This window comes from Pseudonaja textilis, chromosome 7 (genome assembly GCF_049901715.1).
Source record: "Pseudonaja textilis isolate UNSWEBS1 chromosome 7, rPseTex1.2, whole genome shotgun sequence".
Lineage (NCBI taxonomy): Eukaryota > Metazoa > Chordata > Lepidosauria > Squamata > Elapidae > Pseudonaja > Pseudonaja textilis.
This window is the reverse complement of record NC_141996.1, coordinates 57,789,065-57,809,295: the sequence shown is the minus strand read 5'-3', so window position 1 is coordinate 57,809,295 and position 20,231 is coordinate 57,789,065. Positions and strand designations below refer to the sequence as shown.

The following is a 20,231-nucleotide window of genomic DNA, read 5'->3' as shown; positions in this document are numbered from 1 at the left end:
TATTCTCATTATCACTGTTGTATTCCTTGTAAGCTACTGAGAGCTTGTTGACTATGGTGGAAATAATCCAGTAACTAAGTGAGTAGAGCCAATTTGGTGTGGTGGCTAGAAACTGGGAAATTATAAGTTCTAATGTCACCTTAGACACTAAGCCAGTTGGGTGACCTTGGGCCAGTGATTCTCTTTTAGCCGAAATAGGCAATGTCAAACCAATTCTGAAATCTTGCCAAGAAAGCTGTAGGGACTTGTTTAAGCAATCACCAGGAGTCAATACTGCTGAATTGACTCCTGGTGATTGTGAAGTCACACTCACAAGTAAATAAGTATTTCTGAAATTCTAAACTGCTTAGCATTTTTCTAACTTCCAAAAGTATAAACATGAACACACAATTTCTCTACTTTTGTGTACATTATTTTTTTCTAGGTGTTTGGAAATTGCACATTTGTTATATTTTGTTGTTGTCACCAGTTCCATTGAGCCTTCTAAATTCACTTCTAAACTGGCAGCTTATCCATCAGAAAAAAATGATTGTTCGGTTAAGTTTGAGAAAACTCCAAATGCAGAGCTGCTGCTGCTGCTGCTGCTGCTGCTGTTGTTATCTCATATTCATTAAACATGAAACTCAGTCAACTGAACATTTTAAAATGTATCACAAATATAACTGATTGGCGCTAATGTTTGCCAACATTCTAGGTATCAATCAAGTATCTTCTTAAGATGTATGAGGTTCTGAGTAGTGCAGTTTTTTGCAGTTTTGCTGGTGTTATTGCAGGAAACTGCAATTTCTTGATGTATTTTATAAAATTCTTGGACAATATAAAATTCTTGCCCCAATGACAGTAGGTATCACTGTTACATGTTTCATCCATAATCGTGTAATTTCAATGGCCAGGTTGCAATATTTTGTGTTTTTTTCCAGTTCTTTTTCTTCAACTCTGGCGTCTTCTGGTACAGCGATATCAATAAATTGTACTCTTCAGTTTTCGACAACTGTGATATCTGGCATGTTATGTTCCAAATGACCATCTGTCTGTATTTGAAAGTGCCATAAGATCTTCACCTTCTCATTTTCGACAACTTTTTCCATTTTATGTTCCCATGACTCTTTGGATACAGGTAAGTCGTATTTTTTATATAATGACCAGTGGATTAATTTAGCAACTTGGTCATATTTAGCTTTGTAATCAGTTTGCACGATTTTGCTGCACTCACATATTAAATGTGAAAAAGTATCAACTTTGTCATTGCAAAGTCGGCAGTTAGATTGTCAGTGTTTTGTATCTTCGCTTTCATGGAATTAGTTTGTAGTGCTTGTTCTTGAGCAGCAAGTATTAAACCTTCCATTTCTTTCTTGATGGTTCCTATCTTAAGCCATGCCCATGTCAAGTTATAACATTTTCCTTCAATGTTGTTCAAGTGCTGTCCATGCAAAACTTTAGTTTTCTGTCCATTTAATCTATCATTCACCCGTTTTTCCTTATATTCTACCTTTTTTCCGTGGTTTTTATAATGTTCTCCGTTTTCACAAGTTTGCGCATTTTCCGGTCCAAGTTTTCCAGTTTACTCAAAGTCCAGTTGATTAGTGTATCACTGGAACTGCCCATGTATTAATGGCTTTAATTATATTTCCAGCATTCAGCTTTGATTTTAATATTTTGCAGACCCTCCTGATGTATTCCTTTTGCGTTGACTCTTTGATTTTTCCATTCAAGATGTTATCTGCTTCCAATATGCCTAGGTATTTGTAACCATCATCCTTTCACTATGCTTCCATTTCCCAGTTCTATTCCTTCTATTTTGTTCCATTTTCCTCGTTGCATGGATAATATAGCACATTTTTCAAGTCCAAAGTTCATTTTGATATCGCTGCTGAACAGTTGAACTGTGTTAAGTATTGATTTAAGTTCAGTGGGGGTTTTTGTATAGATTTTTAAATCATCCATGTATAGTAGATGATTTATCTTGCCACGTTGGCTTGAGATTTGGTATCCCAGTTTTGTGTTTTGTAGGATTATTGTCAGTGGAATTAATGAGATGTTGAACAGTAGTGGTGAAAGTTGAGTCCTCTTGGAAGATTCTTCGTCTGATGTTGACTTCACCAATGTTCTCCCCATTTTCTGTTAGAACTGTTTTCCACTTTTGCATATTTGCTTTCAAAAATGTACAAATATTTTTGTTGATTCCAAAGGTTTCCAGTCAGGCGTTAATCCAGCTGTCAAATGCCTTCTTGTAATCAATCCATGCCATATTTAAATTTGTTTTTCTTCGTTTTGCATTTTTCAGTACCATTTTGTCAATGAGCAGCTGATCTTTTGGTCCTCTTGATTTTTTTATAATTTTGTTTTTGTTCTACCGGATACAAACTGTTTGCTGGAAGAAGATGCCACCTGTAGAACATTTTGTATAAATTGTTTTCCATCAGATGATTGAATACTGAAGTTGCCAGTATTCTTGTGAAAAGTTTGAACATTGTTGGCAGACAAGTAATTGGGCGATAGTTGCTTGGTTCTGTGCCCTTTTCTGGATCTTTCATTATCAAGTATGTTCGGCCAGCTTTGAACTATTCTTCGCTTGTTGCATTTTGTCAAATTGAGTGGTCATGCAGTGATGGAGGCTGGTCAGGTGTTTTAGCCAGTATCCATGCAGTTCATCCAGATCAAGTGCACTCCAGTTCTTGACCTTCTTTACTTGTTTTGCAACCATATCAGTTATTATAACAATATTCACCATTTTTTTTCAGGTTGCCTGTTTTTCTTATATTTTACAACTATAAATATCAAACACAGTGCAATTGTTCTGGCATCATTCTGCCATACATACAAAGATATTACTAAACCATTAACATTCATATTATTAATATAATATTCACAATATACAATATATAATAATCTAAGTGTATTTTGTACTAACAGCAGCTAGAATTGTATTTGCAAAGAATTGGAAAAATGAGAAAATACCAACACAGGAGGAAGTTATTAAGAAAATAGCGGAATGTGCTGAAATGAGTAAATTGACATTTGAAATTAGAGAACAAGAAGAAAATCAATATTATAAGATATGATTTATTTTATCAATGGTTAGAAAAAGAAGTGTGGAAATGATATATTTTATAGATAACTTTACAATATAAAAATAATAGAATTTAAGAGAAAATGATATAAGAATGTATTTTTTATTAGATGAAGTGGCAATGGAAGTTACATTACATATTGGTTTAAAATGTTGACTATCTTATATGAAGTGGTGGAACAAATAGTTATTGTCAAATGAAAGAACCATAATGATAATAATACTTATATATATATATATATACATATGGAAAATATGAGAATTTATGTGACTTGTGAAGGACTATGGACACGTAGCACAAAAGAATTGCAAACAGTCGACACACTGTATGTAATTGAAAGATGGTTTTATGTTTTTATGTATTGTTTTGTCTGTTTGTTTAGAAAAAGAAAAATAAAAAAACTTAAAAAAAATCTAGGTGTATTTGTTCTAACTAATTTTGTTCTGACCTTCCCCTCTTTCATGCAACTATTGATAAAACTTATTCCAAGTATCGTAATATTCTGCTTCCCCCTTATTTTTCAGTTCTAGAGTTAGTCTATCCAGTTCTGTACAAGCCAGCATTTTTCTTATCTTTCTTTCTGGTGGTGTATTTTCATTCTTCCAATATTGTGCATAGACCATTCTCGCCGCTGTCAGTACATGTATTATTAAATATGTTGTGCCTTTGCTATGACCTTCTGTCATTATTCCTAAAAGGAATAGTTCTGGCTTAAATTGGATATGTTCTCCCACCATTTGCTCTACCCATGTCTGAATCTGTCGCCAATATTTCCTTGCTTGACTACATGTCCACCACATGAGGTAGTATGTACCTGGTAAATCCTTACACTTCCAGCATTTTGGTGATAAATTTCTAAACATTTTAGTAAGTCTTGCTGGAGGAAGATGCCACCTGTAGAACATTTTGTATAAATTTTCCTTGTATGATGTAGCCAATGTTAATTTCCTATTTTTCCCCCAGAAATTTTGCCATCTAACCAATTCAATGTTATGTCTGAAATTTTTGGCCCATGCCACCATTATCTCTTTAACGTGCTCTTCTTCCACCTTATCGTCTAATAAGTATCTATGTAACACCTTGATCAATTTATCATCAGTCCATATCAACAGTTTGTCTAATGTTGTTAACTCTCTATTAATGCCCCATGTTTTCACATCCTATGTATACCTCGACTGTATTTGTAAATATGACAACCACTCCAGTTCTACACCTTTGTACTATCAATTTTCATCTGGTTTTCAATTCTCCTTTCTAACTTAATATATCTTTATATACCACAATTTCCCCATATTTATCAAATATCATATTTACTTCTAATGTAGAGAGCCAGATAGAAGTTTCCATGTAATTTTGATACTTAATTTTGTTTCACACTGTCAAGAGTGCCTGTCTCATGTAATGTCTCTGAAAGTATTTATGTGCTATGCCTTTTCCATACCAAAGGAAAGCGTGCCATCCTGCTTGGATATCATGGTCTTCCAGCATTAGTAGCCTCTTGTTTCTTAATGTAATCCATTATTTTATCCAAGTGAGTGCTGCAGCATGATAATATAACTCCCAGTCAGGTAAGCCGAATCCTCCTTTCTCTTTGGCATCTTGCATTAATTTCAGTTTAATTCTCAGTCTCTTTCTTTACCAAATGAATTTTGACATTATTTGATTCAAATTTTTAAAGAAGCTTTTCTCTAATTTTATAGGAATATTTTGGAATATAAAGAGCATCTTTGGTAAAATGTTCATTTTATTTACAGTTATTATACATTAAGGAAATTTGAAGGTTTTTCCAGCTCTCTAAATCCATCTTTATTTGATTTGTTAATTTAGTATAGTTATCTTATTTAAGTGCATTTTGCCTGTTTTTTAATATCTTTGATCCAGGAGGCAGTTTTATTGTGTTCCACTGGATTTTCCCCCAGTTCTTTCCAAAACTTCAAAAAAATTTCTTTACATGGGTGAACATTAGTTTGGACTTTATTTTCATCAAGTAACCAGTAGAAGATGTGTTGGTTGCTTCTGAAATGGACATTTTCACCATATTGTTTTATTCGTTTTTTGTATCTTCTTTCTTTGTTGTTGTTATTACACATTGTTTTAGTTCTTCCATGATTTCTGTTATTGTTTTTTTTCTACAGGTTGTATTTTGCATAAACTGTTTTTCAGCTTTTCATTCTTTAGTTTTCCTTCTTTCAAATATTTCAAATTGCTGACATCTCCTGGTAGTTTTTTTTATTTTCAAGTTGAATTTTCCACTTTGGTGTTTCAGTGGATTTCTTTTTTTGGCATTTGCCAATTCTGCAGTTATAATAGCAGCTGTGCTATACATTAGTTGGTTTGTTTCACATAGTGTGCTGAACGGGATGGAAGTTAAAATGTCGTTCACAGCAGTTAGTAGATATTTCATTGATTTGCTATGCACTTTGCAAATGGCAGGCAGGCATTTTCTTTCTGTGTTTTCTTTGATGTGGTTTTCAATCTTTTCTTTCAGCATTTTCACTAGATCACTTAGCTCTACACTTTTGAGTTGTTGCACAGGAGGATCTTCATCCTGTATGTTCGTTTCTTCTGCTGGTTGGTCAGTTTTTTCAGGTGTTGGAACAATTTCTTCAGTCTGTTTATCATTACTGGTTTTCTTTTTAGCCAATGTTTCTAGATGTTGCATTTCCGCATCTGTAAAAACTTTTTTACGGATGATGAAACGTCTTTGATCCATTAATCATTGTTCAGTTACGTCACTTTCCAGGTGTTTTTCCTTCCACAGTTGCATCATTCTTTTTTGAAATCCCCTGGTTGTTGGTTCTGCCTGGTAGTAACATTTGATTTCTCGATTTTCTTCAGTTGTCCAGGTTTTGCGTTTTTGTTCCAGTCACTTTGCAATTGCATGCTCTGATTCCCCAATAGTAACAACTGAACTCTATAGCCCATTTTTCGAGAGATGTCCAGGAGCCATAGCATCTGATATGGCCCTTATTGATCCGAGTGATGACTGACCTGGTGTGGAATTTTGTTGTTTTCTTCTCATCATTGGTGATAGTAGGTGCGTAGGTTGGTTCATGTTGGCTAAGCCACTGCCAATCTAAAGACAGTAATCCCATAGCCATAGGGACCATGCTGGATAGCTGTCCAGGTCCACGGCAACCCAACTGCCCATTTGATGTCAGGAAGGCAAGATCAGGTATGTGGGGGGGGAAGGGAAGCAGCCCAACTGCTCTGGTGTCAGGAAGACAGGATCAGGTGTAAGTAGTGGGGGGACTATTTTTATTTTATTTTATTTATTTGCCACCTATCTAGCTATAGGACTACTTACCATATAACAAAAGCTCTGGCTTTTATGAAGTGATCTAAATTATTCACTGAAAAACATGGAAACTTGTAACAAATCAAACTTCTCAAATATTTGCAGAGTGTTTTTCAGACATCCCAAATGATGCAGTTTAGGATGAAAATGGTAAGGGAAAGATTTCTTTAAAAAAAACTCTTTCAGCATTCCTTCACTTCATTTTATAGTAATTTATAGTTCTATGTTCAAGGGAAAAAATAATACTATAAAAGGGCCTAAGAAAAATCCAATGAAAAGAAAGCCACAAATCCTATTTATAGAATATTGAAGGACTGCAAGATAGACTGCAAGAAAATAGAAGTAAACCAGGGTGTGATCTATCAATGGAGTGGCTATGTCAGGGGTGTCAAATTTGCATCATCAGTGTGTTGTCACATGATGTGTGATGACTGGGGGGCACAAAGGCAACATAGTCAGATATTCAGTAGGAGTCCCTTTATTAGCTCCAACTGTTTCCCCAATGTCCTGGTTACCTTCTGGCTGGAGAAAAACTCTCCCAGGAACAGCTTTGGGCTGCAGAGAATCAAGTCCAAAATGTGGTCAACAAAAACTGTAACTATAAGTCCAATCAAGGCAAAATAAGGTAATTAGTTCAGCAGGGAAGGAGCAAGAATTCCAGACATGAAGGCATAGCAATAACTCAACATGGTGGCTGGGAAGACGCCAGGAACACAGATAATCAAAGTCAACACAAGATAAACTCACGTTTGGGAACTTCCGGTTGCAAGGCTTCGGCAGCGGCAGGAATCCGCTTCTCTGCGGGTCCCTGCTGCGCTCGCCGCTGAGATACCCCCAATCCAACTAGATTTGGGGGTTGTCACTACCCTGAAGGGGCAGCGGAAGACAGAGGAGATCCGGGCAGGGGTCTGGGGATATCGCACCCCCTTTCCCCAGCCAGCTAGACTCCTTTTTCCTGAGGCGGTGGAGCGGCTGTCAGTAATGGCAGCCACAAAGAAATCTTCAACCGGATAAGATTGTGCAGGAGGAAGAGCCAGAAGGAGAAGTTTTCTTGGCTGAACCGGGACATTAAGTTACTTTCAAAACACCCTGGAAACCTGACTTTGGATTGATACATTTGTTTCCAAAAGAATTTGTTACAACGGCGAAAGTGCTGAAGGAAAGTTCACTCCCCTTCCTTACGGAGAAAGCAAAGGAGCACAGAAAATCCTGCTTTTTAAAAGTAAAAATAAGCTCTTTGTTACAAGTGGGAAGGAGAGGACTAAAAAAAAAAAATATTTAAAACTTTGTTGGAGGAGACGCCTTGAAGATTATAAGACCATCAATCAACTGTAATATGGCTTTTAAAATACATTTGGGATTTTGCCCCTGGAGGAAAAATTGTAAAGAGAAGAGGAAATCATTTTTGTTTGTTTGGATTGTTTGATAACTTTGACATTTGGAAATTACTTTAAGACTGAAAACATCTGGGTTGTTTTTAAAAATTTACAATGGCACCATCTGTGGATGAATTTAAAATGGAATATGAAAAATTAAAAGAAAGACAGCAAAATGGCAAGGATTCCTTGGGAGCTGCCTTCCACTTTTTAGAAATGGTGGTTTTTATGTACCAGCAAATACTTGAGGAAGAAGGAGAAGGAGAAGAAGAAGAAGAAGAAAAGGAAGAAGCCATCTTTAATGGACTAAAAAGTTCGATTAAGAAAGAAAATGGGAAGAGAGGAAGGAAAAATGAGAATTTAAGATTTAATAAAACAACCAAGAAAAAGAAAAATAGGGTGAAAAAAAGGTACAATGTTAGAAATCAATTGAAAAGAGAATTACAACAGAGAGGCGAAGTTAAAAAGGGGGAGGTTAGGAGAGGGGGGGGCAAAAAAAACCAGACTGGAGAAGAAAGGGAGGGAAAAAGAAAAAAAAAGCCACGGGCTAGAACAAGATCTCAAAAAGCAAATTTTTTTTAGAGATAAAGGATAATGGATAGTGCATAATTAAAGAAAGATTCTGCAAGAGTACATAAGATTGCAAGAGTACATAAGATAGTATTGTAGTATTTGCATTTGAAATAGTTTATTGGAATATTTAATAGAATATTAATGTTTAATAATGATAGATTTCAATATTTAATAAAATATTAAGGAGAATGTGTAAAATGATTAATGTTTAGTTATAGTTTAATTCGTTATTGTCTTAATGTTATTATAAACTTAGTATTTTATTTTCTTATTCTAAAATAATGTACTAATCAGAATTAGAATTAGAATGGAAATTATATATTTAACTATACTATAAGTTTATTATTCTTTTATTTTAAGATCTAATATGTAGAATGTACTATGCAGAATCAGGATGGAAATTATGTATTATTTTAAGTTTTACTTTAGGGGAAGGCGTCACACCTTAAAAGTGATTACAGGGGAAATTTTTTGCTAAAGAGAAGAGATAAATAGATGATTGGAAAAGAACGGACAAAAGATATAAGCATAATGATTTTTGAAATAAGATGAAATAAATAAAACATAATTAAGAGAGTGAAAAGATGGGAGAAGTTATATAGAAAATATAAAATGGTTAATAAGATATGAATGGTATATAAGGTGAGCATGAATTTGATTTAGGTCTGTTAAAAAAGATGTAACCCGGAGCAAAGCCACTTTTGAAAAGAAGTTTTATGTTTTGTGTTTTGATTAGTTATGTTTGATTGCGAATTAATAAAACCTTGGAGGAATGAAACTAAAGGGAGAGAAATTTGGAAAAGACATGTATAAATGACAATTAAGGAGGTTTTATTTTTTTATGTCTTGTTTTATGTTATGTATTTTGTGTGCTTATGACTGATTGAGAATTACTAAAACTTTGATAGAAAGAAATATAATTGAACAAAAGTGAAGGGAGAAATAATGAGAAATTTGGAAAAGATATATATGTGTAAATGGAAATGTGATAATGTGGAACTATGTTTTAAAAAATAATGCTTTATTTGCCTTGTTAAAATTTATAAGTAATTCTTAGAAAGGAGGTTTTATATTTTTATGTTTTATGTTTTGTTTGTCTTCAAAAATCAATAAAACTTGTTCTTAAAAAAAAAAGATAAACTCACGTTTGCTCTCAGCAGCTGCCGCACTCAGCATGCATTTCTTTTAAGCTCTCATTCCCAGGTGTGGCTAATGAAGGGAATCAGGGTCCTTTCCTCCCCCATAAGCCATGCAACCCACATTGCTCTCTCCTCCGTTCCTCCCTGCGTGCCCTAGGATGAACATGGGGTGGGCCTGGGTCTTCCTCTGAACTCCCTCTCCCTTGTTCTATCTCTCTATCTCCCTCTCCCCTGTTCTATCTCTATCTGTCACCTGCTCTGCCCAGCCGAACTTTGCCCTTTGGCCTAGGGTCAGGTTATTTGAAAATCACCTATCTCATGATTCTACAAATCTGGTGAACTGATACAGATCAGAGTAGATACACAACAGCTTCCCTTGATTAAACAATGCCATCTAACTGGACCTAACAAATGTGCTTTTGCTGTTGCAGCACGTGCCATCTGATATGAGATCCTTTCTGAAATTAATGTAGATCCCACTCTGTTGGCATTTCATAAGGCCCTATACATCTGACAGTTCTCCCAGGCTGTGAGGTAGAATGAATGAAGCCTTTTGTTGGAGGTATTTTTGTATATGTATTTATATTAAGTGAGCAATTTCCTTGTTTTGTTTCATATTATGTTTAATTGCTTAATATATTGTAAGCCAGCCAGAGTCAGTTTAGAGTTGGACAGTTTCTAAATTGAAGTAAATAAGTGCAAATTATATAATATATATTCGAAGACTGCATCTGCCTAACAACTGAAAGAATGTTACTATTTTCTACTATAATTAGAAAGATAGCAAGAGTGAATGCAAAAACTAAAAAAAGAAATTAATTTGCTAACATGCCTGGGAATGTATTTGGCAGAATTTTAATTCAAAGGACAAGAGGTGATAATGAACAAAATCTGGGAAAAGGAGTAAGGCTTTATATAAGGCACAGAATGTGCATATCAAATTTATGCTCTTTAGCAAATTATTGAAAAATATACATATGTGATAATGGAAGTTCTTTGTATATTTTTTGATTTACAGAAAGTGTATGATAATGTGAATGGGTGTGGATTGGTAAATGATTTGCATTAATATGTAATTCAAGATTGGCTGTTGAATGTGCTAATATAATACAATGGAAATAAAACCTGAGTTAGAATAGATGGAATGTTTAAGCAAATGATTTCACACTAAAAAAAAAGCTTGTGTGATGTTCCCTTAACATGCCTAATATATTTACAGAAAATTGGTGATGTTAGAAGTTAGTTGGGGATATAATGGCATGTGTATTTTATATGCAGATGATGATGATGATAATGATGACATCACTGGAGAATCATTTCCAGAAAATGTTAGGCTTGTACAATGCAACAACAAAAATATGGCTCAAAATGATGAGGACGGAGCTGACACCACGGAGACATAACGGAATCCCTAGGGGTCCTAGGGTGACCCGTCAAAATCCTGATCGCTGGTGGTCCACCCGGATCTAAATTGTCTTGGAGAGATGATCATTGAGGAGGGGATCTACTCTGTAGATTCCAGGGATACTGCAATATCCCTGGTAAATCCAGAAATAGCCTCTCTAGCCGACTGAAAAGGAAAGCAGTCATTGCGAACCGCTACAAGACTGGGGCAGCTTCCGATGGAAAGAAGAAAAGGAAGAGTATGATCGAACTGGGTGAGAAATTTAAACTTTTTAAACATAAAATGAAGAGCCCTTGGAAAGAACAGGGAAAAGAGATAGAGAAAATTAAAAGGTAGTGGTGGGTAAATATCCCCCCCCCCGGAAAAAAAAGCAGTGAAGAAAGTGGTTTCGGGCACAAATAGAAAAAAGAAGCCATTAATTAAGGATTACAGAACAGAAAACCTTTTCAAAAACTGGACTGGATTTTTCAAATCTATTGGACAACTAAGGGGATTAAGAAAATAAATTTGGATTTACTTCTTTTTCTACTTTATTTTTCTTTCCTGACTTTTTTAATTTTTAAACATTTGCATTTAAATATAAATCTTAAAGGATTAAAAACTGTTAAAGTTGAAAGGAAAAACAGTGCAACACTGCCATCTACAGGGAAAAAGAATTTGAAGACAGAGGGAGAATGGAAAAAATGACTTTGATTATTTGGCTGTTTGACCTTGACAGCTGGACAATGAGGAGATAAAGAAACATTGTTGACAGACATAGAGAGCCACGCTGAGAACTTATATTGAAAACAGAGTAATTCTTGGAAACTATAAGAAACAAAGGAGATATAAAGAAACAGAAGATTAAATCCCTTTCTCCTGAACTGTTTTGACTGCATTGGCAAAGATGCACTGTGGAATTTAACACAGGGAAACAACTGAAGGCTGGATGCTGAGACGGATTATAAAGTGGATTACAACTGGATAATTAAACTATGCCTTCTTGATTTTCTTAATTTCTTGGGACATAACACTAGAATAACCTTATGGATATTACTATATTTTTTTCTTTTTTTCTTTCTCATATTTTTCCTTACATTTTTTTTTCTCTTTTTCCTTCTTTTTGGATTTTGTCTTAAGATTGCTGATTTTCACACTGGATTTGTACAGTACAGATTTCCCCCCTTTGGAATTTACTGGATTAGGGAATAGAAGAGCTTGAAGAAAGAAATGTGGAGAAAGTCCACATTGTGGATTATAAATTGACTTTGAATACAAAATGGATTACAAAGATATTATTAAGGGACAACAAATATCAAAAAATGAAAAAAGCAACATCTGCCCCATCTTCAGTCTCCTCATCGGCGGCTTCTAGCCCTGGAAGACAGAGATCCATTGACTTGATGTAACAAGAAGAAAAGGTGGTTATAATGCAGGTGGAAATTAAAACGATTCTACAAGCATTACAAGAGCAAATAGGGAGAATGGATGAAAAAATAGGTAATGTGGAAAGAAAAGTAGATAATGTAGAAGAAAAAGTAGAGAACATTCAACAGCTGTTGATGAAAAATGAAGAGAGGATGGGGAAAATAGAAGAGAGAGCTGATATAACAGAAAAAAGTAGGGGAAATGGTTTACAGATCAACAATAGCAGATCAAAGCAAGGAAAGAAAAATTATGCTGGAGATGGATAAAGCTGACTATTATTTAAGATTCCAAAACACTGAGGAAGAAAAGGAGGAAAACTTAGCTGAAATAATGGCAGAATTACTAGCAGAGGCCCTGGAAGTAACAAAAGAATAAGTGATAACCGATGTAGACAAAATATTTAGGATCCAGACTTGATATGCTGAGAAATAAGTTACCAAGGTAAGTACATGTCAGATTTACAAAGAAAACTACAAGAACAGAAATACTTTAAAAAGTGAGAGATGACACATTAAAATACAAAGGGAAGGAGATAACAGTACTGAAGCAAATACCAAAAAGTGTTAGATGTCTGAGGAGGGAATATCAATTTCTGACAAAATGCTGAATTAAAAAAGAGACTAGTTTTAGATGTCTGATACCAGAGGGAATAATGGTGACATGCCATGATCAGAAATACAGATTAGATACAATTGAGAAAGCAGAGCAATTCAATGACCATTATTTCAGAGAACAAGAGTAAGAAAAAAGGAGGGAAATTAAAGAAATAAAACTGAGATAAGAAGCTGCAGGACGGAGTGAAAGACTACAAAAAGGAGAGAAAGGGGAACAGGAAGAGAGAACAATCAGAGAAGAACAAAAAACCAAAGGAACCAAGGGAGACGACAGTGACAAGAGCAACAAAGCCATATTATAAATAAAGACATGGAAGAAGAAATAAAATTAATGACAATTAACATAAATGAATTAAATTCGTCAATAAAAAGGAACAGGATTTTTAATAAATTAAAGAAACTAAAATTGGATGTAATTTGAAGTACATATTAAAAGACAACATGAGAAAATACTGGACTATCCTAAGAATGGGAAATTACATACCTCCCTGGCACAACGAAGTAACACTATAAAAGTGGAATCAATCTATAATGATAATAACAGCAGAGTGTTAACGGTGGAAATATTGATGAACTGTAAACAGACACTATTAGTGGCAATTTATGCACCAAATGAAAGTCAAGAAGAGTTGTATGATAAATTACATAAGAAATTAATGGAGCTGGAATACGAAAATATATGCATTATAAGATATTTTAATGCAATAGCAGATGCAGAAATGGACTATAAAACACAAAAGATAAAACAAAAAGACAGGAAAACATTACCAAAATCTTTCTTTAAAATGGCAGATGTATTAGCAATTCAAGATGTATGGAGAGAAAGATACCCGCAAAATAAACAATATACATTTTACTCGAACAGACATCTGTCTTGGTCCAGAATAGATATGATGTGGGCAACAACAGAGTTAATTACTAACATACAAAAAATAAGTATTGAAACAAGCACTTGGGCAGATCACAATCCAATCAAAGTAACATGGAAGGGACAAAAGAAGAGGTCAAGATGGATGATGAACAATTTAATATTAAGAGAAAAGGAGTACATTAAATATATGGAAAAAGAATTGAAATTCTTCTGTGAGAGAAATAGAAAAGAGAAAACTTCACTACAAAATGTATGGGATTCAGCAAAAGCTGATATAAGAGGTCTAACAATAACATATACGGGAAAGAGAAACAGAAAGAGAACACAGGCACAAAAGATACTAGAAGACGAATATAAAAAGTTCGAAGGAATTTCAAAAGAACCCACAAAAAAAGGATATACAAAATAAAATGAATTAACAAAGCACAAGATGGAAATAATAAAGAACTATCACAAAAAATAAAAAAATCCAAACAAAAATTCTTTAAAATGCAAATAAACCAGGAAGGTGGTTAGCACATAGATTGAAAAAAGAAAAGGAAAAGGATTTCCCAACTAATGGATGATAAAGGTAACCTCTGCCATAGAAATGAAGAAAAAATAAATAAATAATCCAAAAATACTATGGAGAACTTTATGAAGAAGAACAAGTGGGAAGAGAAGAAATAAAAGAATATCTAAAAAAAAAACAGAACTACCCAAAGTACCAGAAGAAATGAAAACAATGTTAGAGGAAAGAATTACAATGATGGAACTAACAGAAGTGATTAAAAGACAAAATAATGGGAAAGCACCAGGACCGGATGGCCTACCAGCAGAACTGTACAAAACCCTACAGGATTCTTTAAGTAACACACTATTAGAAGTAGTAAATGAAATATTGAAAGAGGCAAATATACCTAATTCATGGATGGAAGCATACATCACTCTTATTCCAAAAGATGATACTGATTTACAACAGAATAAAAACTATAAACCAATATCACTGCTGAATTCTGACTAAAAAATATTTGCTTCAATAACGGCTAAAAGATTAACGAGATATTTAAATCAATGTATACATTCAGACCAAAATAGGTTTTTACCTAAGAGACAAATAAAGGACAATATGAGAATAATTTTAAACATTTTGGAATATTATGAAGCACATTCTGAAAAACAGATAGTGTTGATATTCTTGGATGCACAAAAGGCCTTTGATAATGTGAACTAGCAAATTATGTTGACACAAATGGAAGAAATAGAATTTGGGGAAAGGTTTATTAAAATGATTAAGACAATATATTACAATATATGCAAAGGTGAAGATAAATGGAGAATTGACGGGGAAAAAATCATATTGAGAAAGGAACAAGACAAAGGTGTCCCTTGTCGCCATTATATTTTGTATTAACATTAGAAGTGCTAAATAGAAATATTAGGAAAGATAAGGAGATAAAAGGGATGGAAATAAGAAAAAAAGAGTATAAATTGCAGTCGTTTGCAGATGATTTTGTTTTTATATTAGAAGAAAGTCTAGGAACAGGACCCAAGTTACTAAATAAAATAGAGGAATATGGGAAATGGCAGGATTGAAAATAAATAAAGGGAAAACTAAGATAATGGTAAAAAATATGACAGAGAAACAGAAAAAAACAATTGATGAAGAGTTTAGATATTCAGATAGCAAAGAAAGTTAAATACTTGGGAATTCAGTTAACAACAAGATATGGAACAATTTAAAAAGACAATTATTCCAGTTTCAAAATATAAAATCATATGTAAAAAGTCCAGCAAAGAAAAAAAAATTACTTTGACTTTCTGTTTAAAATCGCCGCTTAATCACGTCTGTCTAAAATTTTACAGATTCTTTCTTTTCCTTAGGGTGTCCTTTCAAATCTTAACCTTTCAAAAAAAAAAAAAAATTCTCACCAAAGCACACTTTCTCTTTCCGTTCCCTTCCGTTTCGGATCTGTCCCAACTTCAGCAGCTTTAATGGCTGCCTCTTTGCTGCTGGCAAAAAGAGCTTCTCCTGGATCTACCAGGGACTTTGCGATATCCCTGGGATCGACAGGATACGCTCTTTACATTCACCTTATCTTCTGGACGGTTTAGATCCGTTTGGACCGTCCAGGAGCAAAGATATCGGCAGCAATCTCAGACCTCCAAGATCGCATGCCCTATCATCGCGACGCCAGCTCCACCCTCCCTCTGGACTGGGTTTTTTCTACCTATTTTTTCTCTCCTTTTTGATTTTATAACATTTTAGGCTAGAGACTCCCTTCTAGTCATCTTTTTAAATATCTTTTTCCCTTTTTAATTAATTTTTATTATATCTTGTTTGGAAAAGGAGGGGGAAAGTGAAAGCAGAAGAAACTTTGTAACACTGCCAACTAGAGGCTTGGAAATATTGTATCTCTTTTTTTTTTTTTTCTCTTGACCAGACAAAGCTGAGAAAGATCTGAGACTTCTTCTCAAGGACTTTGAGCCTGTTTGATAAGATAGAGGGAAAAGCATGGGAGAGTATTATTGAAGGTGTTCTTTTTTTTTTCTTTTAAGGGAGTAGTCTCTTTTCTTTTTTCTCTCTCCCACCCCTGTATTTTTTATTACTTTTCATATTGGTTATTTTTTTGTGGCTTCCTTTTTTTTGTACATCTTTTTATACCTGAGACTTCTTAATTGGATTAAGGTGTTGAAGAACCTGAGGAACTTCTTTTTTTCTTCTTTAGTTTTTTATTTTCTAGTTTTCTGCCTCCTCCAGGATTTAACAATTTTTTCCTTTTTCTGTTTATGGTCTTTTCTTCCTTTTTTGAGCTTTTTCTGCTATCTAACCAATTGATTGGATTAAGGTATACAAGAACCTGAAGAAATTTTCTTTTTATTATTACTATTATTTGGCTTCTTTTTTCCCACTATTTTTACTTGGAATTACAATTGGCTATTTCACTAGTGGATTAAGGTCTAGAAGAACCTGAAGATTTTGAATTGTCTGAAATGAGTAGGAAACTAACAGTGGCTGTTTCTTCAACTTCTACTTCTTCCTCTTCACCATCTGGAGAACAACGCTCAATACAGATGATGTTACAATAAGAAAAAGAACAGGAAAAGGTGATGCTGCAGATGATTATGCAAGGAATTCAAAATATACAAACAAGAACAGAGAATATTGAAAAGAGAACGGAGAACATTGAACAAAGAACAGGAAAAACTGGTGAAAAGGTGGAGAACATTCAACAAATGATGATAAAGTATGATGAGAGATTCCAAAAAATTGAAGAAGATAAACAAAGAGATAAGAAGATTGGAGATATTGATAGCAGGTTAACTGTGGTTGAACAAGATAAAAGTGGGATGCTGAGATGAGAGACAGACAGATCAGAATTTTACCTCCGATTCCAAAACATAGAGGAAGAAAAGGGACAAAACCTAGCTGAGATAATGAAAGAAATCTTGGCTGAAGCTTTGGAAATAACCAAAGGGAAGATGATGGATGGAGTAGACGAGGTTTATCGAATTCACAAGATATGCAATGAGAAATAGCTTACCAAGAGAAGTTCACATTAAATTTACAAAGAAAGCCATTAAAACGCAAATATTACAAGTGGCAAGAGAGAAAACATTGAAGTATAAAGAAAAGGAGATTGTGGTCCTGAAACAAGTACCCAGAAGAGTGAGGGAGATGAGAAAAGAATACCGATTTCTGACTAAAATTCTACTTAAAAAAGAGGTGAATTATAGATGGCTGATTCCAGAAGGTTTAATGTTCACATGGCAAGAACAGAAACATAGAATTGATTCAATTGAGAAAGCTGAATTATTTTACACAGAATATTTTGGAGGGAAAGAGGAGGAGACAGAAAAATGAAGTATCACTAATTGAATTCCAGGAGGACTGCCAAATAGTGACCAAAAAAGAAGACGGTGCAGTAGGCAGAAAGGTGGAGGTTAAAGAACAACATGAACCAAGAGAGCTGCTAAACCTACCTATAAAATATAATCATGGAAGAGAAAAAACTGATTACAATTAACATAAACAGACTTAACTCAGCTGTTAAAAGAAGGAAAACTTTCCATAAATTAGAGAAATTAAAATTTGATATAATCTGCCTACAAAAGGTACATATCAAAAAGCAACATGAACAACTGTTGATACAGCCAAAGTTAGGGAAAATATTTACTTCTTTGACACAATGCAAGAAAAGAGGAGTGGTTTTATATATTAAAGATATTATCCCAGAGAAATTGATCCATACCGATGACAATGGAAGAATACTAATGGTGGAAATAATGAACAATAATATGAAAACACTCCTGATTGCAATCTATGCCCCGAATGACAATCAAGAAGAATTTTATAGAAAACTGCATATGAAAATAATCGAACTGGACTATGCTAATATAGTTATGATGGGAGACTTTAATGGAATTGTAGACAACAAACTGGACTATACAGCACAGAAAACAACAAAACAAAACAGAAAGACTCTCCCTAAATCGTTTTTTAAAATGATAGATGAAATAAATTTAAAAGATACATGGAGAGAAAGAAATGCTGAGACTAAACAATACACCTTCTATTCAAAAAGACATTTATCATGGTCCAGAATAGATATGATATGGATGTCAACAGAATTGTTAGCTAATATCCAAGAAATAAATATTGAAACAAGTACTTGGGCAGACCACAATCCAATGACAATTAAATGGAAAGGACAAAGAAGATCTAGATGGACATTAAATAATACTACACTAAAAGAAAAAGACTTCATACAGAGGATGGAGAAAGAACTGGCGTTTTTCTTTAGAGAAAATAAAAAAGACACATCAACGCAGAATGTATGGGATACAATGAAGGCATATGCCAGAGGCTTGACAATAGACTATACAAGGAAAAGAAATACCACGAAAAGACTAGCCTCTAAGGCATTAGAGTATAATGACTTGAAAAAGAGTTAGAGAAAATGCCACAGAAAAAGGACAGTAAGTTAAAAATGGATATAATTAAACATAAAATGGGACTAATGGAAAAAGAAGAACTAGCACAGAAAATCAGAGGTACGAAGCAGAACTATTTTGAAGATGCAAACAAACCAGGTAGATGGTTAGCATAAAAACTGAGGAGAAAGAATCAAGGAAAATATTGCAATTAATAGATGATCAAGGCCATGTTTGCTATGGAAGTAAAGAGAAGAAGGAAATTATACGAGACTTTTATGGGAAACTATACACACAAGAGAATATTGATGAGGAAAGAGTTAAACAGTACTTACAGAATGCTAATCTACCCCAGATACCTAAAGAGATTGAAACAATGTTAGAAAGCAATATAACGATGATAGAGTTAACTGAAGCACTTAAGAAGCAAAACAATGGAAAGGCACCAGGCCCAGATGGACTTCCGGCAGAATTCTACAAAACACTACAAGAATCATTGAACCTTCCATTACTAGAAGTTATGAATGAAGTTATGTTAAAGAAGAAGATACCTAAATCATGGTCAGAAGCTTACACTTACCCCAAAAGAGGAGGCCGATCCATTACAAATCAAGAACTATAGACCTATTTCCTTACTAAACGCAGATTATAAAATTTTTGCTTCAATATTGGCAGAAAGACTTAAAAAATACCTAAATAATTTTATTCACCCTGATCAAAATGGATTTCTGCCAAAGAGACAAAATAAAGACAATATGAGAGTAATCTTGGACACTTTGGAATACTACGAGGCACACCCTGAAAAACAAATGGCTTTGATATTTTTAGATGCACAGAAGGCCTTTGATAATGTGAATTGGTGATTCATGTTATTACAGCTGGAACAGATGGGCTTTGGTAAAAAAAAATTATTCATGAAATAGAAGCTATATATCATAACCAAACGGCAAAGGTAATGATAGAGGGAGAACTGACAGACTCTATTAATATAAGAAAAGGAACAAGACAAGGGTGTCCACTATCATCTCTGTTGTTTGTGTTAACCTTGGAAGTGTTAAACAGAAATATTAGAGAAGAAAAGGATATAAAAGGGATGAAAATAGAAAAGGAAGAATTTAAGCTGCAAGCATTCGCAGATGATCTGGTTTTCATTTTAGAAGACCCACTAGAAACAGCATTACAATTGATAGAAAAGACAGAGGTATATGGGAAGGTGGCTGGTTTGAAAATAAATAAAGACAAAACAAAGATTTTGACAAAGAATATGTTATCAAGAAAAAAGGAAGAACTGGCGGATGTATTGAAAATCCAGGTCACGAATAAGATCAAGTACTTGGGGATACATTTGACAGCAAGATGTAGTACACTAAAACAGAATAACTATATTAAACTTAAGCAGCAGATGGCGCTAGATTTGGCGAAATGGGAAAATTTACAACTGTCATTAATAGGGAGAATATCAACAATCAAGATGAATACACTACCCAGAATTTTATATTTGTTCCAAACAATTCCAGTTAGGCTTGGAAAAGATTATTTTGAAGATTTAAATAAAATTGTGTT

At 34.1% G+C, this 20,231-nt stretch overlaps 1 protein-coding gene across 6 annotated transcripts in view; it reads right to left on the bottom strand.

Moving 5' to 3' along the window:
* The window catches only part of MED14 (mediator complex subunit 14), a 105,721-nt gene that overhangs the window by 6,205 nt on the left and 79,285 nt on the right, over positions 1-20,231 (bottom strand). The gene's annotated exons all lie outside the window — the stretch shown is intronic.